The following is a 20,207-nucleotide window of genomic DNA, read 5'->3' as shown; positions in this document are numbered from 1 at the left end:
TGTTTATTGCACGTTGCCAATCCATTTTGCAAATACCTCATATTTTCAGTACTCTGAAACATCAAATCATAAAATCCTAGAATAGTAAAATTGCTTGCTTTGGAAAGGACTTGAAAGCTCATCTCATATTTCCTTGCCTTGAAAACAGATATGAGCACACAAAAATAGCACAAATAGTGACAGTATATATTTTGTCACATTGTAACTGTCAGATTAGATTCCTATATAATAATTTTATGACACAGATAAACATGGAAAGAACATACAATGTCTAAGGGGTAGAGTTTAATATCAGAGTCAGTCAAATGAAGTGTGTAAAAGACACATGTAAGTGGTAAAATCTCCAAGGCAAGCACAGGGGTAACGTACAAGCAAGCAAGGAAGCTGACAGAGCCTGTTCCTGATGGCTCTGAAGATGGACATGCTGCTGGCCAAGGCTGGGCAATTAGAGAGGTTGGTAACGCCTCTGTGATAACAGATCTAAGAAGAAAATCAAAACAAAGGTGGGGACAGTTGTAAGTTTCCAGCTAGAGAAGAGGAGGAGGAAAGAATGTGTGAGGGAAACAACATGGAGACACCAAGGTCAGTGGAGAAGGAGGGGGAGGAGGTGCTCCAGGTGCCAGAGCTGAGATTCCTCTGCAGGCTGTGGTGAGACCATGGTGAAGCAGCCGTGCCCCTGCAGCCTGTGGGGATCCATGGGGGATGCAGAGATCCCCTCACAGCCTGTGGGGATCAGTGGGGGATGCAGAGATCCCCTCACAGCCTGTGGGGATCCATGGGGGATGCAGAGATCCCCTCACAGCCTGTGGGGATCAGTGGGGGATGCAGAGATCCCCTCACAGCCTGTGGGGATCCATGGGGGATGCAGAGATCCCCTCACAGCCTGTGGGGATCCATGGGGGATGCAGAGATCCCCTCACAGCCTGTGGGGATCCCTGGGGGATGCAGAGATCCCCTCACAGCCTGTGGGGATCTGTGGGGGATGCAGAGATCCCCTCACAGCCTGTGGGGATCCGTGGGGGATGCAGAGATCCCCTCACAGCCTGTGGGGATCCATGGGGGATGCAGAGATCCCCTCACAGCCTGTGGGGATCCATGGGGGATGCAGAGATCCCCTCACAGCCTGTGGGGATCCATGGGGGATGCAGAGATCCCCTCACAGCCTGTGGGGATCCACGGGGGATGCAGAGATCCCCTCACAGCCTGTGGGGATCCACGGGGGATGCAGAGATCCCCTCACAGACTGTGGGGATCCGTGGGGGATGCAGAGATCCCCTCACAGCCTGTGGGGATCCGTGGGGGATGCAGAGATCCCCTCACAGCCTGTGGGGATCCATGGGGGATGCAGAGATCCCCTCACAGCCTGTGGGGATCCACGGGGGATGCAGATTTCCCCTCACAGCCTGTGGGGATCCATGGGGGATGCAGATTTCCCCTCACAGCCTGTGGGGATCCATGGGGGATGCAGAGATCCACCTGCAGCCCAGGGGGGAGGTGTCCATACCAGAGCAGGTGAATGCCTGGAGGAGGCTGTGATCCAGTGGAGAGAAGAGGCCCTGCTTCCAGGCTGGAGCAGCCTGTCCTTGGAGCACTGCACCTGTGGAAGAGTGACCCCACCACAGCAGTTTTGGGAGGACTGTGTGCCTGTGGGAGGGACTCACACTGCAGCAGTTTTGGGAGGACTGCTGCTCGTGAGAGTGGAGCCATGCTGAAGAAGTTCATGGAGAGCTGTCTCCCATGGGAAGGGATCCCACAGCACAGCAGGGGAACAACTCCTCTACCTAAGAAAACCATTGGTGAAGAACTGACCAAAACCCCCATGCTCTGTCTCCCTGCGCTGTTGGGGGAAGGAGGGAAGGGTTGGGGGAAGAAAAGATGTTTTTAAGGGCTTATTTTACTTCTCTTTATTCTCTTCTGATTTTTTTAGTAATAAATTAACTTTGTATCTTTAAGTAGAGCCTGTTTTGCACTTGGAGTGTTTTTCCCAGTCCTTAACTCATGAAGCCTTTGCTAAATTTTTTCCTCTCCTCTGCCCAGCTGTGGCAGGAGAGGGTGAGTGAGTGACTTTGATGGGTGCCTGGAACTTGGCTAGTGTCAAACCATGACAGGAAGAAAGAAGATGACTGCTTGGATTCCAGCTATCCTTAGCCAAGAAGTCTCACCTAATCTCTTTGAGCTTGGTAATTAAGACCATCAAGGACCACAGCAGTAAGGGTTCACAGCATAAACTCCCTTAAACTTTGGATAAGCTTGATAATTGTGGTGTGATAATGTCTAATAAAGGGTAAGTTTATGATCTATATATTTAATGTGAATTTAGTAAAGTGTTCTTTTGAAGTTTGAAACTGGGTTTTTAGTCATAATATAGAGAGTATAGTATTGTCTCTGTAAATAAATACCATTCAGATAGGCATGCATCTCCTTGTTCCCATTTTCACTGCTGCAGAAGAGTAAGAAGAGAAAATGGAGAGCACATTCAGGCTGACTGTGAGGTCTTTTAAATACCATTACATCACAAAATCATTTGACATCAGGGTTTACCAGCAGGAATGGCAGAGAAAGGGAAATCACCCAAATTAACATCACCATCTTGTTCTTATACCTTGTAAATGTCCTACTTTCTCTGTAGTAATTAAGAAAATTGTTTCATTAATAAATTCACTCTATATTGCTTCAGTGTTCACAGAGCTCAATATGGGTTCCTTGACCTGTTGCTTATATGAGTTTGGAAACTATTATAACAAAAGGCAGTGGGAATATATATACAAATCTGCTGCTCAGAATGTAAGTTATGAAATTGCTCTGGCAGTTTCCCATTTTCCGCCTTACGACTTCAGCACTCTTTGTGAAACTGGTTTGTGCCATTAATCACATTGTGATATGCACTGAAACTTTAGTACAACTGCTCGGTGTTCCAAGCAGAGCACTTGATCTGGGCAGCGTGTACCAGCCCTGTCACCACCGCGAGGGAAATGCCACGCACAAACTCTCTAACAACGCCTCAGGAGACGCTCCAAGCATTTTAAAATAATGGCGGTTGCAAAAGCCTGGTTTAATTTTAATAATTTTTCACTTGTTTTGGAGAACAAACTTCAGCTTAATACGATTAAATATTTGTTAATATGGAAGAATAATCTTCTGAACTATAAAAATAGAGACATCATGGTTGAAATAGCACTGTAAATTAGAAAGGAAAAGAAAGATTCGCTTCTATACAATTAGAGTTTAATTTATGTTGTTTTGTAAGACAATATCATTCTAAAGCATCTATCAAAAAGCAAGTTGTTCAGATCCCTAACTTACTCAGATATTTATCTTGTGGAATTTCCTAAGTTACTGCATTTTGGATACTGACACGTGACAGTTTCAATGGGTACTTCACAGACACCTTTAAGAGTCACATCCTTTCTGATATCCAAAGAATTTTAAAAGCTTTATCTATAAATATGACAGCTTTCATCATTTTGAGATGAAAATTGTCTGTCATAGTTTTAAATTAAGCAGATGACTGCTAGATAGATAACTACAACAGGATTCAGGAGTAGCTTTTTGAGCTGTTCCTTTCTTGTCCTAACCCCTGGGTGCTGCTGTTTTCTCTTTCACATCTGCCTCCTGCATGTCCCCCAGAAATCATATATGTTTCTATATATATAGATGTATATTTATGTTTATTTCTATATAAGCTAAATGGTTAATTTGAATTTTTCCATTTCTAAGGAACAAAAAATGCCTGTGCATCCCCACCATTAACCTTATGTGGGTAATGAACCAAGACAGTCTTTAACAAATTGAGCCCCATGCAGTGAGGTATCCTCTCCTCTTTCTAAACAAACAGCTGCTGCTCACTACCTTTGCCATTTTAGCAGAGAGATTTTGTTGCATCTCTTCCCCAGGTCACTCACCATAAATCAGCAGTTAAAGCAGGGTCAGTTTTCTCATACATTTCCCTGGAGCATGTGTATTTCTAACCAATACTTTCCTTCAGCTGGAAGCCTGTGGTGGAGTTGTCACTGAGACGTGGTGGGATGATTGTCACAACTGGAGTGGTACAATGGATGGCTGCAGACTCTCCAGAAGAGACACATGAGGAAGGAGAGGCAGTCGTGCAGCCCTGTGTGTGAGGGAGGGTTTTGGAGCTTGATGATGGTGAGGAAAGTGTTGTGTTTATGGGTAAGAATCAGGGGAAAGGCCAGCAAGGCAGAGATCCTGGGGGGATTTTGTAAAAGACCACCAAACCAGCATGAAGGAATAGGCAAAGCCCTCTGAGGTTTCTGTAAGAAGTCTCGCTATTGCTTGTTCCCAACTTATCAGGTGTGTGCTGGAAACAACACAGTGCAGAGGAAACAATCCAGGACGTTCCTGGAGTGTATGAAAGAGAACTTCCTGACAGAGCTCGTGAGGGAAGGGGCCTTGCTGGGTGTGAGGTGCCCCCTGCCCAGGGAGGCAAAGATTTAGTTTCATGTAAGTATTGTTGAAGTGAGAGGCATGGCTATGAAGCCTGGCTAGTGTGAATTCTAAACTTCTTCCTCAGGACCTGGGCTCTGTGAACCCAGGAAGAATTGCCCCACCCCAGACCCTCATGGGGTGGCAGCCCAGGGGTTCTGATTGGGTTTGAGCCCCTGGGGTTTCTCCCTTGCTCTGTTTCTAGTGGTCTCTGACCTTGAACTGCACCTTGATTCTGTCCCTCAGAACCCATCACCCTGCCTCTGTTCGGGGCTCTCTGTCTCTGGGTCTGAGTCTGTTCCTGCGTTGAATAAATGGTTTTATGAACAGAAGCCCATCTCATTGGTGTCCCATGCCACCCACTGTAGCTTCTCCGGACGTGATCCTGTGGCTGAGGAATGAAACAGCTGGACCCTTCTTTACAGAGAAGGACTTGTGGGTGAGGTGGTGAACTTGGACCCACTGTAGCACCTTCTGGCTTAAGTCCACATTGCTGTGCTGCTAAAAGGAAACGCAGCAGCTGCACCTGAGGAGGGCACAAGAATATTTTCTCCAAAGCTGCTGATTAAAGGGCTAATTCCTGAAATGAGAACCATCTCCTGTACATATCCCAGCCCTTCACTGAACAGCAAACTCACCAGCAGCAGTAGCAGCAGCACTATTTCAGGCTGGAATTTCTCAACCACCTGTTGAGCTGCAGGATATGGCTCTGGGTTAGGCTGCAGGTAGCTGTGTTGGGAAATCTCTCTCCAGTGAATTTACAAGCAGTCTCCATTAAGTGGAACATTTCTTAATGTTATGCAAACAAATGTACAGGAAAATCTGGTGTTTGCTTTGGACTGATGGAGCAGTGGTCCCTTGGCATGGTTTCACCACAGGACATAAAACCCTGAAATATTTTGAGGACAATAGTAGCCCATGCATGTACTGCACACTGTCAGCAGATCTGTCTGGTTTTACTTTGGGGAATCAAGGAAGCAGAGGCAGTCCTGAAAGCTCAAATTATGCTGAGAACTTCTGCCAGCTTCTAATAAAGGTCAAGCTAAAAATGACAAGAATGTGACTAAAACAATGTTACTGTATTTTTTCTCCTCCTCTACACCATAAGAAGAAACCGTCTCTTTATAAATCTATCAACTACTGGAAATCAGGACAAAGATTCCCCAAAATAGTGTCATTGTCCTTAACAGAATATAATTTCTCTTCCAGCTTCCAAATCTTTTAGGATTACATCAGTGTTTCTCTTTAATTAGAAGAGAAATGTTCTTTTAAAGGAAAAGCTGAGATTCTGTACTGTCACATACACTAGAATTCACAAGTTTAAAATACCAGCTAACATGCTGCATTCAAAGATTTGTGGTAGTTTCTATAGACATGGCAGTAGCTGTGGTAATCTTGGTACTTTAGAGAGTCCTAGATTTCAGTCACATTTATTTTTAGTGTCCTAGCGTCCACCAACAACACAGTGCAGCAAAAATATTTTGATTTTCTTTCAGTCTGTTTCATGTCCTTTCAGATGCTTACAGCATCCCCAAGATGGCACTATGCCATAGATATATTAAGAGAGGACACAGAAGTTGAAATTAAATCATGGAAAATAAAAGCAACCACAACATTTTGCAGAACTGATAAAAATAGAATTGAATGTGCATATTTAAACCAGTGCATAGAATGCTAGAGCACTGCTAATATTTAATTAACAGTAATCATCAAAATGCATTTTTACTTAGAAATTTTTTCTGAATGTACTGTAGCAAGTCTGTTTTATTATAATTATATATATATATATACATATATATATGTATCATATATATCATTAACTGTATACCAGTTTAATCAGGGGTGCTGGCAGTGTCAATCAATTTATTTCTGTCATCAGTCTAATAGACTAATTAATGTTAAATATTAATGTGGTCAAAAATATATATTTCTGGACAATTTTCTGCATGTCCTATATAGACACCATCTATATGCTGTCATGTGAAAATGGGAGATTTCCTTAACTCTGCCAATGGCACGAGGGAGAGCCCTCAGCAGATCTTCCCCTTTATTTGAGTCTGTTCCCTGCTGCCAGTGACTGCCAGTGCCCAGGAAGGATTCACACTGACACTTTACAGAATAACATTCTTTATTAGTATCAAATTGTGACAGGTTAAGGTTCGAGGATTGTCAGTGATAGTGTCTGACTGCAAAAATGTACTCAAAGCAATACATAGACAAGCTCTAATCCCCAATAAAAGTATTCAGTGCAGACAGTGTGATTCTCACTCAATAGGCATTCCTACAGGGGAGAAGAGGGGTTCAGCCTGTCCGCTGATTCCAACAGTTGCGATGGAGTCTTCCTTAAATTTTCCCCATTCTATCCTTGTTTTTATTTGGTTTCTCTGTGTTTAGGTGGAGTGACCCTGGTCATACACACCTTTGTTACTCATTGGTGTAAAATTCTCTCACTTTGCTTTCAAAGAAAATATAAATACAGTTAAAGAAATGTAGAGCCCATGCCCATTGAGGGGTGATTGGACCTTGGAGGCTGGTCTACATTGGGGTGGAGGTGTGTATTAATATTGCAATTAGGTTGTAATGAGCCAACTTCATCCAAGAAGAGTGATTTTGCCCCAGTCATCATCAGGACATCTTTTCTCTCAGCTGGAAAGTGCCACCGAGTTCCTGGGAAGATTCTAGCAGGGCATGGCCACAGTGTCTCCATGCTCCACTCTCATCCCCCTGAGCAGGTGCTATGGTTTCAGATTGTGGGTGGGGAGAATTTGGTGGGACACATGAGGGACTGGACTGTTAATGGTTAATGACCCAAATAATCGACCACTTGGCTGCCCAGGTGTAAAGGACTGTGCAGCCATCGTGAAGGGCTGCAGCTGGGCGTTGAACAGGATAAGGGCAAATCCTGTAAGCTGGGATAGCTCTTCTTATGCCAATGTTACACATTGTGGCTCAGCTGTGAAGACTCCCCTCTGGAGAAGTACTGGGATATTCACACACACCAGAAAGATTCATCCCTGCTCATGGGCAATAATTAACTCAACTTTGGGGGTATAGAGGCAGCTGTAAGGTCTTTGCAGGTGTCATCAGTGATTACATTATCCAGTGTAATACCCTGCCCCAGGGGAGGTACCTGAGTCTTCTCAGCTGAACCTTGACTCTGTTTCCTGGGCTTCTGCCACTGGATCCAGACTGCAGCCATCACTTTGACATGACTGGTACCTTCCCCATTGAGAAGACCAGAGGAAGAGGACCAATGGGATGCTGTCAGGATCCAGGATATTTTCTACTTAATCTATCTCTCTGTCCCACTGTTTCTCTCCCCCTGACTATGCTTTTTTCTAGTAGTTTCTATTTCTCCTTCTCTACCTTACATTTGCCAATTCATTCAGAGGGGCTAAATTATATCCTGATGTTATTTATGAATAATTTAAAATCTGTTTGTGGTGTGTAGGAAGGCATTCTTTTATTAAAATTATTGCTACGTGAACTATGCCACAAGAAATGTTTTTATAGGATTCTGTGCTTTATTTTTAGACCGTTCACAAAATGACAAGCAAATGGATTAAAATATGTCTTTTAAAAGAGAAAAGTGATACTTAAAGACTTTAACAAGTATGACAAAATGATCATTGTCTGCCCAGAATTGTTTATTTCAAGAGTTACTGATGAAGATTTGAGAACAGGAGATGCATTCACAAATGCAGGTTATAAAAAGGGGCATAAAAATGGAGATAAGCAGCGTAACGACAGCTGCCTGCTCTGTGAAACAAAAGCAGCACAACATCACTCTGCTTATTCATTACAACTGGGTTCAGTGAGCTACTTAAGCAAGTGTGTAATTTAATTGCTTTCATTCATAGACATACCTGCCTGTTTAAAATAAGATGCTGGCAGGGAAAAAATTGGTTAGGTATCTCATTAAACTAGGTTTCTTAATCCTTGAGTGCTCTCAATTGCATAGAAACATCTGGAAGTTCCCTAGAAAACCATATGTAATCAGTATTCCTGGAAGTGTCCAAGGCCAGGTTGGACAGGGCTTGGAGCAACCTGGTCTAGTGGAAGGTGTCCCTCCCCATGGCAGGGCATTGGAACAAGATGAACTTCCCTCCCAGTCAGTCTATGATTCTACCCCAAAGAGATCAAATACATAATTTGACATGAGTTTAGGAATTTTTTTAAGTATGTAGCTACCATAAAAGCAAAGGAGCAGCAAATTGATGATGTTATTGAGACATTTTCTCCCCCTTTGGTTTTACTTCAGGAGAACCCAATAAAAAGTAGATAATTTCTCACTACAGACAATAACAAGATATCATATAGAATTTAAATTATTCACTCAGTGGAAGACTTTGTGGTAAAAACAGATAAGCAGAAAAAAAGATCAGCATTTCACAACAGACAGCTCACTTGTAACCTTTGCTCAGTGATACTCTAGTGTTTGGTTCTAAACACATTTCATCTGCTTATTTGGGAGATGAAGGAGACACTCAAATACAGTAAGATGGTCCCTCATGTCATATATTTGTGTTATTTTAGGTAAAGAAAAGGGGGTTATGTTAACATTTTCACTTGACTGGATCAGCTCAATTTCAGTTTGATACCGAAATCCAGAGAATGAAGGAAAGACAAAAGAGTGGATAAACTTGACTCAAGACTGGGTCAAAATGCATCTAGCCTATGGCTGAGTAAGAAACTCTTCATGGTCTGTGTGCCATAAAGAATAAAAGATTGAATTTTATCTTAATATTGAAAAAAACCCACCACAGATTATTCCCTCTGTAAATTTATACTCTTTATGGAATGCAAAATTCTACATTCATCGTGACACTTCAATCAACATTTTTTTTGCATAGTCTTAGGTCAAAAATCAACAGAGGTACTTTAAAAACTTTTAACAGCTTATTCTAGTTATGAAAGTTAAATAAGGTTTTAACAATGAAAAACCTTCAGTAGCTTTTCTTTTGTATCTGTAAATCATGAATGTGCTCATTGTCAGAATTGCAATAAATATTTTCAACTAGTCTAAAATTTCAGAACATTTCATTCTGGCATTGCCAAGCTGGTAACAATACTTTTTTATTATTACAGTGTACAGCCAGAACAAAGCACAGAGAAACATAAAAAATAAACTAGAAAATGAAGCAAATCTTTCTAAGGTTATTCAAGGCAGCAGTTACAAGACACTTCACTGTGATCACCACAGGGATCTGCACTGCCTTGTCCCACCTACCTGCCACATTCATCTTAGCCTATAGACTTCCACTACAGGTGAAGCCTTTAGGGACACACACCATGATACAGCTTTGACGCCAGACTTATTTATATTTATTTCCAGGCTCACTACAGTCAGGGAAAAAGATCAATGACCATGCTCCAGGGTCTTGCTGACCAGCTCATATCAATGCACATACATCAGGACAGCTTCAGCACACACAGGCTCTGCACTTTTTCTGATCTTTGACATCCACCTTCTGAAACACAGAATCATGGAATCCCAGAAATGTTTGGGTTGGCATGGATCTTAAATCTCATCTCATTCCAACACCCTGGCCCCAAACAGGAGCGTTTTCTACTGGCCCAGGTGGCTCCAAGCCCCATCTGACCTGGCCTTGAACATTTCCAGGGATGGGGCAGCTGCAGATTCACTGGGCAACCTGTGCAGTGGCCTCACCCTCACAGGGAAGAATTTCTTCCTAACAGCCAATCTAAACCTACTCTCTGGCAATTTAATGTCAAAACATGCAGGGCTTTCTAAAAACTGCTGAGATATCTGTGTCCCATCCCCCCAACATTGCCTGTCTTTATTTGGCCATGACATCTGTTGCTTCACACACAAAATGTGTGTGAGACAGACAGAAGAGAACTGTCTGGCTTCTCCCTGCCTGTGAGTAGCAAACCTGCAGGACCACGGTGCAGAGCCAGTGGCCAGGATACAGTCCAGCAGCCTTAGCAGCTGCCACAGTGACCGGGACAGAGCTCTCAACAGGCACGACTCCAGGAGTCTCTGCCATCCCAACACACAGGCCTCGTCTGGACACAGCAAGCCCAGCTCCTCCCTTATACAAAAATAAATCTTTCTGCTTTCTTACTATTTATCTGTAATGAGAGAGGCGGGATAGGAAGAAAAAGTCTCTTCTCTGGATGCAGTTTTTGTTCCATACCCATCATTTCCCCCCCACAAAAAAACCATCTTGGGAAGGCCACAGTCTGATTAGCCTGATTAAGGCTGCCTTTTGTAAGATCACACAGCAGAACCACACAGAGTGCCAGGATGGGTCAGGCTGGAAGGGCCCAGAGTGGCTCATGTGGTGCCACCTCCCCGCTCCAGCAGGGCCATCCCAGAGCCCAGGGCCCAGGAGTGTGTCCAGAGGGCTCGGGAATATCCCCAGGGAGGAGACTCCCCAGGCTCTCTGGACAATCTGCTCAGGGCTGGGCAGTGCCCAGGGCAGAAGCTCTGCCTCCTGGGCAGGGGAATTGCTGGGCTCAGGCCCTGCCCGTGGCTCTGGTGCCATTGCTGGGCCCCGGAGCAGAGCCCGGGCCCTGCTCTGCCCCTCCCTGCAGCCAGGGCCAGCCAGGCCTGAGGGCCCCTCTCAGCTGGGGCTCCTCTCCAGGCTGAGCAGCCCCAGCTCCCGCAGCCTTTCCTGGCCACTGAGAAGCCACGCGATTAAAAATCATGTGATTAAAAAAAATTAAAATAATCCCTTTACAGCTTCCCATAAAACACACCCCATCCTTATGCTTTCCCCTCTTTCTCCAGGACATTAATTCACCAGCCACAAGTAGATCTTGCCCACACAGTTTCACCATCTTTGAATATTCTGGAATTAGGCCTTTATGTCCTGCTCTGCCTGGACCCTTCCCCATCCTCAGCAGGTCCCCCTGCACTGATGATTGTCACATCCTTTCCAGCTGTGAGTTGAAAAAAGATATATTTTTCACATACACCTGTGGGCTATGGCAGTGAGGTAACTGGTGTGAGAAATAGATTTGTATCTCTTGCATGTCTTTTCTTTAAAAAAAAAGAAAAAAAAGAAAAAAAAAGAAAACACAAATTCATAAATAACAGCAATAATTATCCCAGAAACCACTGACAGACACATAATCATTTAGTCCCATCCTATTGACTGATATATAAAATACAACAGGTTGAAAATCACTTTCTATTTTGTGGGAAATCAATATTTTTACATTTGTTTTACTTTTGTACTGGCTTTTTTAATTTTGAAAAGATGACATTTAAGAGAGCTTCATTTGAGAATATAAATCTTCATTCAAAATATGATTTGCCATTTTAGTATTTTTTCCATTATGGCACGTCATGTCAGCAGTCCAAGCTCATGAACTGTTTGACACATTTTACCCATCAGTGTCAAAATTTCAAACCTATTCATTACAAGTTCCAATCTGCAAATACACTCTGAAAAGAGAACAAATTAGACTTTTAAATCAGGATGGAGAATCTATTGAGTTTACTCATATTGTGTTAGAGTTTTACCAACAAAATGAAAATAAAATATCTCAGCTTCCATATTAGAATACTACATGAGTAGCTCCACATAATAGCGTCTCTGAGATAATACAAAGATCTTTAAACAAAAGCCTAATTTATTGTAAAGAAATTAAAATGTTTAGATCTAGAAAAAATTCTTTCAAGTCTTTTCCCTTTTAGAATTTTGTGAAAGTGAGTCCATTTCAATAAAACCAGAAATAAAGTTAAATCATCTTCTTCCTAGTCAGAAAAAAAAAAATCTTTTCTAAAAATACTCTTTTTAAAAATGCAAAAATAAATTTGAAAGAAATTTTGAATTTCTAAAATTTTATTTATCAAGATTTTTCCAAGTATTTATACCTATTTGTAGCTGAATGCTGTTCATTTTGTGGAAAATGTGGAAATGTTTCCTTTCAAGTTTTTAAAGACAGTTAAACATTAAGAAAGAGATTTGCCATCTCTAAATGGCTGTGCAACCAACAAAGACATCTTCATGGAGCTGCTATGTTCTTGTTCCATATATTCACATATCCAAGAGCAGATGGATCAATCTAAAAGACTCTTCAGCAAACCAATGTGACCAATGAGCTTTTTACCAGCATTATCTGTGAATTATTAGTTACTCAGTGCTTCAGTGTTATAGAGAGCATTGCCTGAGACTGCTTGGGGGAAAATTGTGGGTTTTTTTTAATGTGATTAGACTACTAGAGGATCCTGCTGGAATAAAGATCTCTGGAAGAAAAACAGGTCTTTATACTTCCAGATTAACTGTGTGTATAAGAGGAAAGGGGAAAAGGAAATCGTGAGAGCTTCTTTTTATGCTTATGACTTCTGATGCCTAAAATTTCAGGAATAAAACAATATATATGAGTGGAGACTTTTTGAGTGGACCTTCTGTGGTTCTAATGGTAAGAAAAATTGAATAATATTTGTTCCTCTATAGCATCACTTAAAGGAAAACTTAAAAGCTCCTAGAGCCTCAAATGAAACCAAGTTTAGCATTGAAAGAAAAAAAAGACAGAAAAAAATATGAAATTTATGTAAGGAATTTGGCCATCAGTAGGCAAATTTCCTAATAGATTCTTGAAAATTAGTTACCTTGTTTAGAGCCAAAGAGATGGCTAAGGGGCTGGAACATTCCTCCAACAAAGAGAGGTTAAGTGGCCTGGGTCAGTTTAGTCTGGAGAATAGAAGGCTCAGAGGAAAATTTTTTTAAATATATAAAAAACTGATTGGATTTAAACCAATAAAATTTTGTCTCAACATAAGAAAACACATTTTTACTGTAAAAGCAATCAAACACTGAAAGAGGTTACCCAGTAGGTTTTAGAGTCTCCAGCTGGGGAGATCTTAAAACCCCAAATGGACAAAATTCTGGACATCCAGCCCTAGCTTATCCTGCTTGAGCAGGAGGATGGGTTCTTACAATATCCAGGTGTGCCTCCCAATGTCAGCAATTTAGTCTCATGCTCTTCCTCAACCACCATTTTGATGGATAATCATGGCTTCACTTCATATCCTTGCACGAATAAATGCAGAATTATTTCACTAATTTGCATTTAACCCTTATTAGGATCAATTAAAAGAACATTTAAAAAGGACTTTTTTTTTTTTTTTTTTTTTTTTTTACTTGATGAGAAAATGTGTTTTGAGGCCTGGTAAATCTCTTATCATCCAGAGTGAAAAAAAAAATAAAAATCCACAAGTATTCCAGAAGAGATTTTATGCTTTGAAATACATCTCAGCTTTGAGCTATAGAGACGAGACTGGCCAAATTTTGAACACAGTATGATGTTAATCACTGAACACCTCGGACATTGCACAGCAACATGAGCTTTTCCTTTCCATATTAGAGATGTGTCCAATAACCTAACAGGCTGCATGTGTGAGTCTCGAACTAATTATAGATCAATAGAATTTGTCTTTAACACTCAATACTTCACTGAACTGCCTCTGCTGATCTGCCAATATGTCTACAGGAACACTCTATTTCTCCATTACCCTGAGTGAAAACTCAGCACCTTAGAGACTGACTCTCTTTCTCTTCCTCTCAATCCTCCATCCCTCACATAATATGTGAGATGGACAAAGAAGCATATACAACAATAAATAATAAATTTTTTTCCTTTGGTTTGAACAGTATCTCACTGAAGGTCAACTCCTTAACTGCACTGCTGCTGTTGCCCTGAGAATTATCTGGGAAAATATATTAGAAATATAGGAAAGGACAGGGAAAAACATGCAGAATTTGGAGAATATCAACAAAAAATTGCAAAAATAGCTAAAGGGTTGTTATTAAAGGAAAAGACCCTGCAGGGAAAAACAGGGATGAAGATGAACTAACCTATTTCAGGTTAATTAACTCATGAAGTTATTAACACCCGTGAGGTGGTCAATCCCATGGCACTGCCTGGGCAGCAGAGCTGGATAACAACATGTCAGATAAGAATGCCAGGGTCAGCAGGGTCTGAATTGGAAATACAGAGATGTTTGAACAGGGTCTTGTTCCAAAAATGATCTTATTTATGAGGAAGAGGAATATGTGTAAGTGTGAGGGGAAATGGAATCTTTTAGTTACTACTTATAGAAGTAGTATTGGGAACACAATTCAATGTCAATTGGTTGACATTGTGTCTAGACTTTTTGTTTACCTGTTGTATTGCTTAGAGTAATCACGGTTGCAGAGTTCCTTGCTGCTGGTTAATGATATGTTGCTCCTAAATCAATAAACCACTTTAATTCTGATTTAGAGCAAACTACGTGAACTAAGCGGCTTTTGCCTGCAACAATAGGAAAGTCTTAATATTGACTGAAATTATGACATAGCTGGTATGAGAAAGTATTTGTTAATACTGTTCACATGAAAAAGGGTTTTTTTTCTGAAGAACCAAGCAGAAAAAAAGGGAGGAGGAGTTGTCTGTCCTTTATCCTCACTGTCAGAGGTCTTGTAGCTCTGCATCCTTTTCTTACTCAACAGACAAGGCACTATCACGTCTCCCTGAGCAACCCTTCTGAAGCCTCCAGTTGTGATCAATCCAGTCAAGTGGAAACAAGGGGAAGTGACTTCTGCAAAGTTTACAGGCATGGGAAATTTTATTGAGTTTCATTGTATGTATTGTAAGAAAATCAGAACACTAGTACTGCTTAAAAGCCTTCTCAACAGTCAATTCTCTCCTTGCTCTTCTGGCCTCCAAGTTGAATTACAGGTGAGTTTTTGCTTCCAGATTTAATTTCCATCACTCATCAATCTTCTGGGTGCTGATGAAGCATTCTCGTTCCTTGCTGAGCCTTGGGAACTCCTTTCCATTGCCTCTAAGGCCTGGATGATGCTTGATGGCAATATGATACCTTTTCTTCTTATAGAATCCTAGAATCATTAAGGTTGGAAAAGACCTCCAAGATCATTGAATCCAACTTGTGAGCGAACACCACCTTGTCTCCTAAACCACTTAAGTACCATGTTCAGTTATTTCTTAAACACTTCCAGGGATGGTGACTCTACCACTCCATCACATTTGCTGCAATTTTTCACACTAAGTTGCTCTTTCACCTGATCCTGTCACCCTACTTGACAGAACACAACATAAATCACAAAACAAAGGCTAAAAATATAGTTACAAAAATGTATCATTTTTTATTACACATAAGAAAAAAAATTATGTAAACAAACCAGATTTTCCTCCTCTTGTCATTCCTTTCCACTTGCCCTTAACAAATGCACAACTCTGTGGTCAAAAGCTGGGGGAATCTCCCATGGACCAGAAAACCCCAGGCTAGAACAAATGTACCAGAGGTTCTTTCTTAAAGGCGTTTACAGCATAATGGATATGTAGTTCCCTGAAGAATTTCCCTTCCTAGGCAGTTGAAAATCATAATGTAAAGTAATTTGAAAGGTTAATGATCAATTAGACCTAGGGGCAAACATTAACTAGAGGGTTTGAAGGAGTTTGTCCTTTGGGTTTTCGCTTTTTTTGAGATGCTCCATCAAGCCAAACCTTCAGACTTTAGCTGAAGTGAATTACTCATTCAGTGTTGCTTCCAATATGTAATTTTTTTCTTCAGAGAAAAAAAAAAAAGTAAAACAGCTATTGGCGACTGAGAGATGGGAACATCCAAATCAAGATCAGAAGCCAATTTTATTCAGTTTACAAGGCATTTATATATGGCTTTACTTGTATGGCTCTTCTATAAGGTCCTATTTTTGGTAACAATTTCCATTGGTTATACATTCTTCATGACATCATTTACCTGATAATCATTACAAAGTTTCACAACATATCTCTTGGTCACTTCTATTCCAGGGAGAATTATCCATGTCTTCTCTCCCATGGTATCTCTTTGATTAGGCTTAAGATACTAGGCTCCTTTTTCAGCTCCATTGTGCTCTCTGTTTTATTCTCCATAAACTGCAGAAAGAGTTTCCCAACACCCAGAAAAAAAAAATAAAAAAAGTTACATATATTTAAAACATCTCTATAGGTGAGGAAGGTATATTTTTTCCCTGCAGTAGTTTAATAAGGATAAAAATGTAAACACCTGTGGTAGTCAGCAGAACCATGTCTGACAAGGCTATCACCTGTATTTACCTCATGGATTAAGAGCTCAGTTTCTGAATGGAAACTCCAATGTGGTTTATACACAACATCCTTCATCTGTCACCCAATTTTTATTTGGTTTTCTTTAACACAAAAGGAAAACTTTTGTCACTTCAGTTTTCTGGAAAGGCCTTGCCATTCTGAAAGGAGCCATAGATAGAGAAACAGTCTAACATACCCCACTGTGTGATCCCTGTGCATTTCCTGCATTGGAAATATCTGCTTCCTTAGCTATTGGAAAAATATCATAGCTCTGCTAGAATGCATAGGCAAGACTTCCTAAGATGTCCAGAAATACTTAGAGAGGATACAGTCAATAAATACTAGAATTTTTTAGGTTGAAAAAGACCTTTAAGATCATCAAGTCCAACCACTTCCCCAGCTCTATTGTCTCTTTATTCTAGTATTTCTATAATCCTGCACAGAGTATAAGAATAGAACTTGTTGTAAACCTTGATGTAGAGAAGAACAGTTTAAAATTAGATTTGTATCCATCAGAAATGCAGGTACCTCATTCCTTGTTTCTTGTGTTTTTATAAGATAAATCATGGCTACACTAATATTTTGAGCTGGTTTTGAGGAGAGCCTCTACCACGACAGAACAAGAAACCTGTTCTGTAAAGCTCAGATTACTTAGGATAAAACTACAGTATCAAATGCTGTGTTGTAGGGAAATGCTGAACAGGATTAATTAGAATTATTTTAGGCAACAGAAGCAGTTTATGTGTCGAGCATAGAGTTCAGAAGACTAATATTCACATTCTCCTCCATCGGTCTGTTAAACAGCCATAAGCATTGGTATATATTAAAATAGAAAAAAATAGCAAATTAGCTCATGCTGAGATCCATGCTCTGAAGTAATGCTTGCAGAACCCAGCGGGTAGGCTGCAGTATGGCTGTAACTTTGTATTCATAAAGCATCCTAAAAACTTATTGGAAGGTATTTTTCCTCCTTCAGAGTCCTGCTGGTTAACAGTTAAACTTCACTGGCTTCATCTGGTTTGCATAAAGCATTATTTTAAGGACACTGAACATCTGAGATTATAAGGTATTTAGTTCCCCACATTGCAGTATTCTGTGACAGAACTAATGTGATTTATAGTGGGCTATGGAAAAAGTCTGGATGAATAATCATAAAAATCCCAGGGTTAGGATGCTCATCTGTTACCATACTGGACCTTATTGTAATGCAGTGAAGAATACAATTAATTCAAAAGCCTTTGACTGCTTTCCATGCACTGGAGGCTTGAGTCTATTAAACCTACATAAGTATTGGTCATTTATTAGGAATGAATTTCAAAATTGTACAAATCCATTTTTTATACAAATAGCAGAAGGCGCCAGACCAGATTAATGACTAAAGAATTGCCAGCCAAATTTCTTATTTAATTAAAACTTTGTCTTTTCCACTCTAAAAATGAGAAGAAAACTACTAGAAGTGACTTAAAATCTGTTTTTCATATTATGTAAAAATAGTTGGGCTTTACTAATGATAAAGCTTTTCTGTTTTTTTTTTGTGTGAATTAGTTTAAAAAGTAGATTGCACAACAGAATTTAATACTCAAATTCCATCACGGAAAAAATAATCCATTCAATGAAGAATAAATTCTATGAATTATTTTTACATCACATTAAAATAAATTGTCATTTTATGTTTATTTGTTTAGGCCAGACCAGGGTTTCAGTGTTACAGCAGCTCTTCATAGATGTCTGAAAATACATGTCCTAATAATTTTAGGATCTAAAACCATGCAAATTTTGGATTTGCTGACCATGGGAGGATGTTCTCAACACCTGGTTTACTGACACACGATGGGGTGCACCTTCCCAGAAGGGAAAAAGAGCTCCAGCACAGGAACAAGCAGGGCTTGTTGACAGAGCTTTAAAGTACCTTGGAAGGGGGAAGGGGACAAAGCCAGGCTGGCCAGTGATCAGCAGGGGGATGGAGTGCCAAAACTCGAGGAAATGAGCACTAATTTCTGCTCCACAATCTGCTCCACGAGGTGTTAGCTGCAATGAACCTCCCCCAAAATGTTTCTGTATCAGTGCACTCAGCACGAGGAACCAAAAAGAGGAGCTTGAGGCTTTGTCCCAGTGCCAGAGATTGGACATACTTGTCAGAAGTGAAAGCTGATGGGATGAGTCCTGTGACTGCGGTGCCCTGGTGGAAGGTTCCAGGTTCTTCAGGAGGGATAGGCAGGGGCAGGGAGGCAGAAGGGTGGCAGAGGGTGGGTAATGGAAGGGTTGGAATGTCTGGAGCACACTGAGAGCCTCTGGGTAAGAAGCAAGGGGCAAACAAATGATGTGGATGCCACTGTGGGAACAAGGTTCTATCTGCTACCCCATGTGGCACAAGAACTTACAAGAGGAAGGGCCATCTTCCTCAGCAGCATCTTCTGGTCTCCAGTTCCTTTCTGGTGTATAATCCAAATCTACCATGCTCAAACTTAGAATTCTCTTTTCCAGTTCTTCTCATGAGCCCTTGACACAGTCCTGGCAGACCCAGTCAACCCATTCCCAAGAAGATAAGTAATAAAAAGTGTATTCACTCATACATTCATACACTCATTCACTTCAGCATACTTTGACAAGGAAAATAAAGTACCAGTAAGATTTCCTAATGGCAGGATCTCTTCTGCAGGACAACTACAAAACTATTTCAAATGAAAGACAATTTCACAAATGCAGAACAGAAAAAGCGGTATTTCTCACATTAAATCTGATTCCTGTTTGATTTTGTCCTCTTCCACTCTAAAAACATCCTTCAAATTTCACCTGGAATACAGACGAACTTCCACAAATGATAGGCTGTTTTTCAGCCTGGTGGATCTATACAAGGGTGTTTTCCACTTCCTAGGAAAGCATTATCCAAGGGGAGTCAACACATTACAGCTTAGGCATTTGAAGGTCATGTCAATCATTTGATGTTAGATCTCTCTCCTCAGCTCCCTGTTAAGGTTTGTCTCACCTTCCCTGGGGACTTGTGAATATATTTTGTTGTTCGATAAGACACAATACTAGATGAGCTACAGCCACGGCTCTAAAGGAGTGTCTCAGTAAAATCAGTCTAGCTGGAATGCTAATGACTTACACTGCTACAAGATAAAACTCTCCATTGTCTCAAAGAGCTGCTTGGGTAGCTGGTCTCACCTTCCTCAAGAGCAGACACAGACTTACAATCAGACTTTCCTGAGTACAAGCTACTTCTGTCTCCAAATTCACAATGCAACAGGCTCTGTGAGCTTAACACTACATGAATTACTTTTTCAGAGTTGGTAGACAGTGAGCTGCTTAAAGTGATTAATAGCCATTTTCTACAAACTGGATTATTTTTATTCTTTCATTCAAAAAGGAACAAAATGAGCTAAGGAAATGTAGCTCAATGAGCCAGGGGGAAAAAAAAGCGGTTTCTGTATATTTCTCCTGAATTTTCATCTTTCCTTTCAAGATTTATTAACCTGTTGTTGGCCTGTTGACCTTGATCTCTGGGGTGGGAGCAGTAACCCTCACTCTTGAGGCACTTTCCTTGTCTCAAGGCCAGTGGTGCTCAGCTGCAGCACCAAGTACCCATCCTCTATCTATACTCACTGCCAAGCTTTGATGAGTATCTCCAAAGCTCCCTTTGGGCATCAAATCCCAGATCTTCAGATTGATTCATTTTAAATGTTTCCAAAATATCA

At 40.9% G+C, this 20,207-nt stretch overlaps 2 protein-coding genes across 3 annotated transcripts in view; one reads left to right on the top strand and one right to left on the bottom strand.

Moving 5' to 3' along the window:
• Positions 1-1,226, bottom strand: part of LOC147651489 (uncharacterized) — a 155,653-nt gene extending 154,427 nt beyond the window's left edge. Inside the window, exon 1 of one of the 2 annotated variants that reach the window (XM_086842796.1) lies at positions 681-1,226. The gene's annotated coding sequence lies outside the window, so the exon portion shown is untranslated. The remainder of the gene's footprint in view (positions 1-680) is intronic. The other variant, XM_086842797.1, reaches the window with a different exon arrangement.
• The window catches only part of BRINP3 (BMP/retinoic acid inducible neural specific 3), a 662,162-nt gene that overhangs the window by 389,001 nt on the left and 252,954 nt on the right, over positions 1-20,207 (top strand). The gene's annotated exons all lie outside the window — the stretch shown is intronic.

The sequence above is a fragment of the Cyanistes caeruleus genome, chromosome 9 (genome assembly GCF_971803275.1).
Source record: "Cyanistes caeruleus chromosome 9, bCyaCae1.hap1.1, whole genome shotgun sequence".
Lineage (NCBI taxonomy): Eukaryota > Metazoa > Chordata > Aves > Passeriformes > Paridae > Cyanistes > Cyanistes caeruleus.
This window is presented reverse-complemented; position numbering and strand designations above follow the sequence as displayed.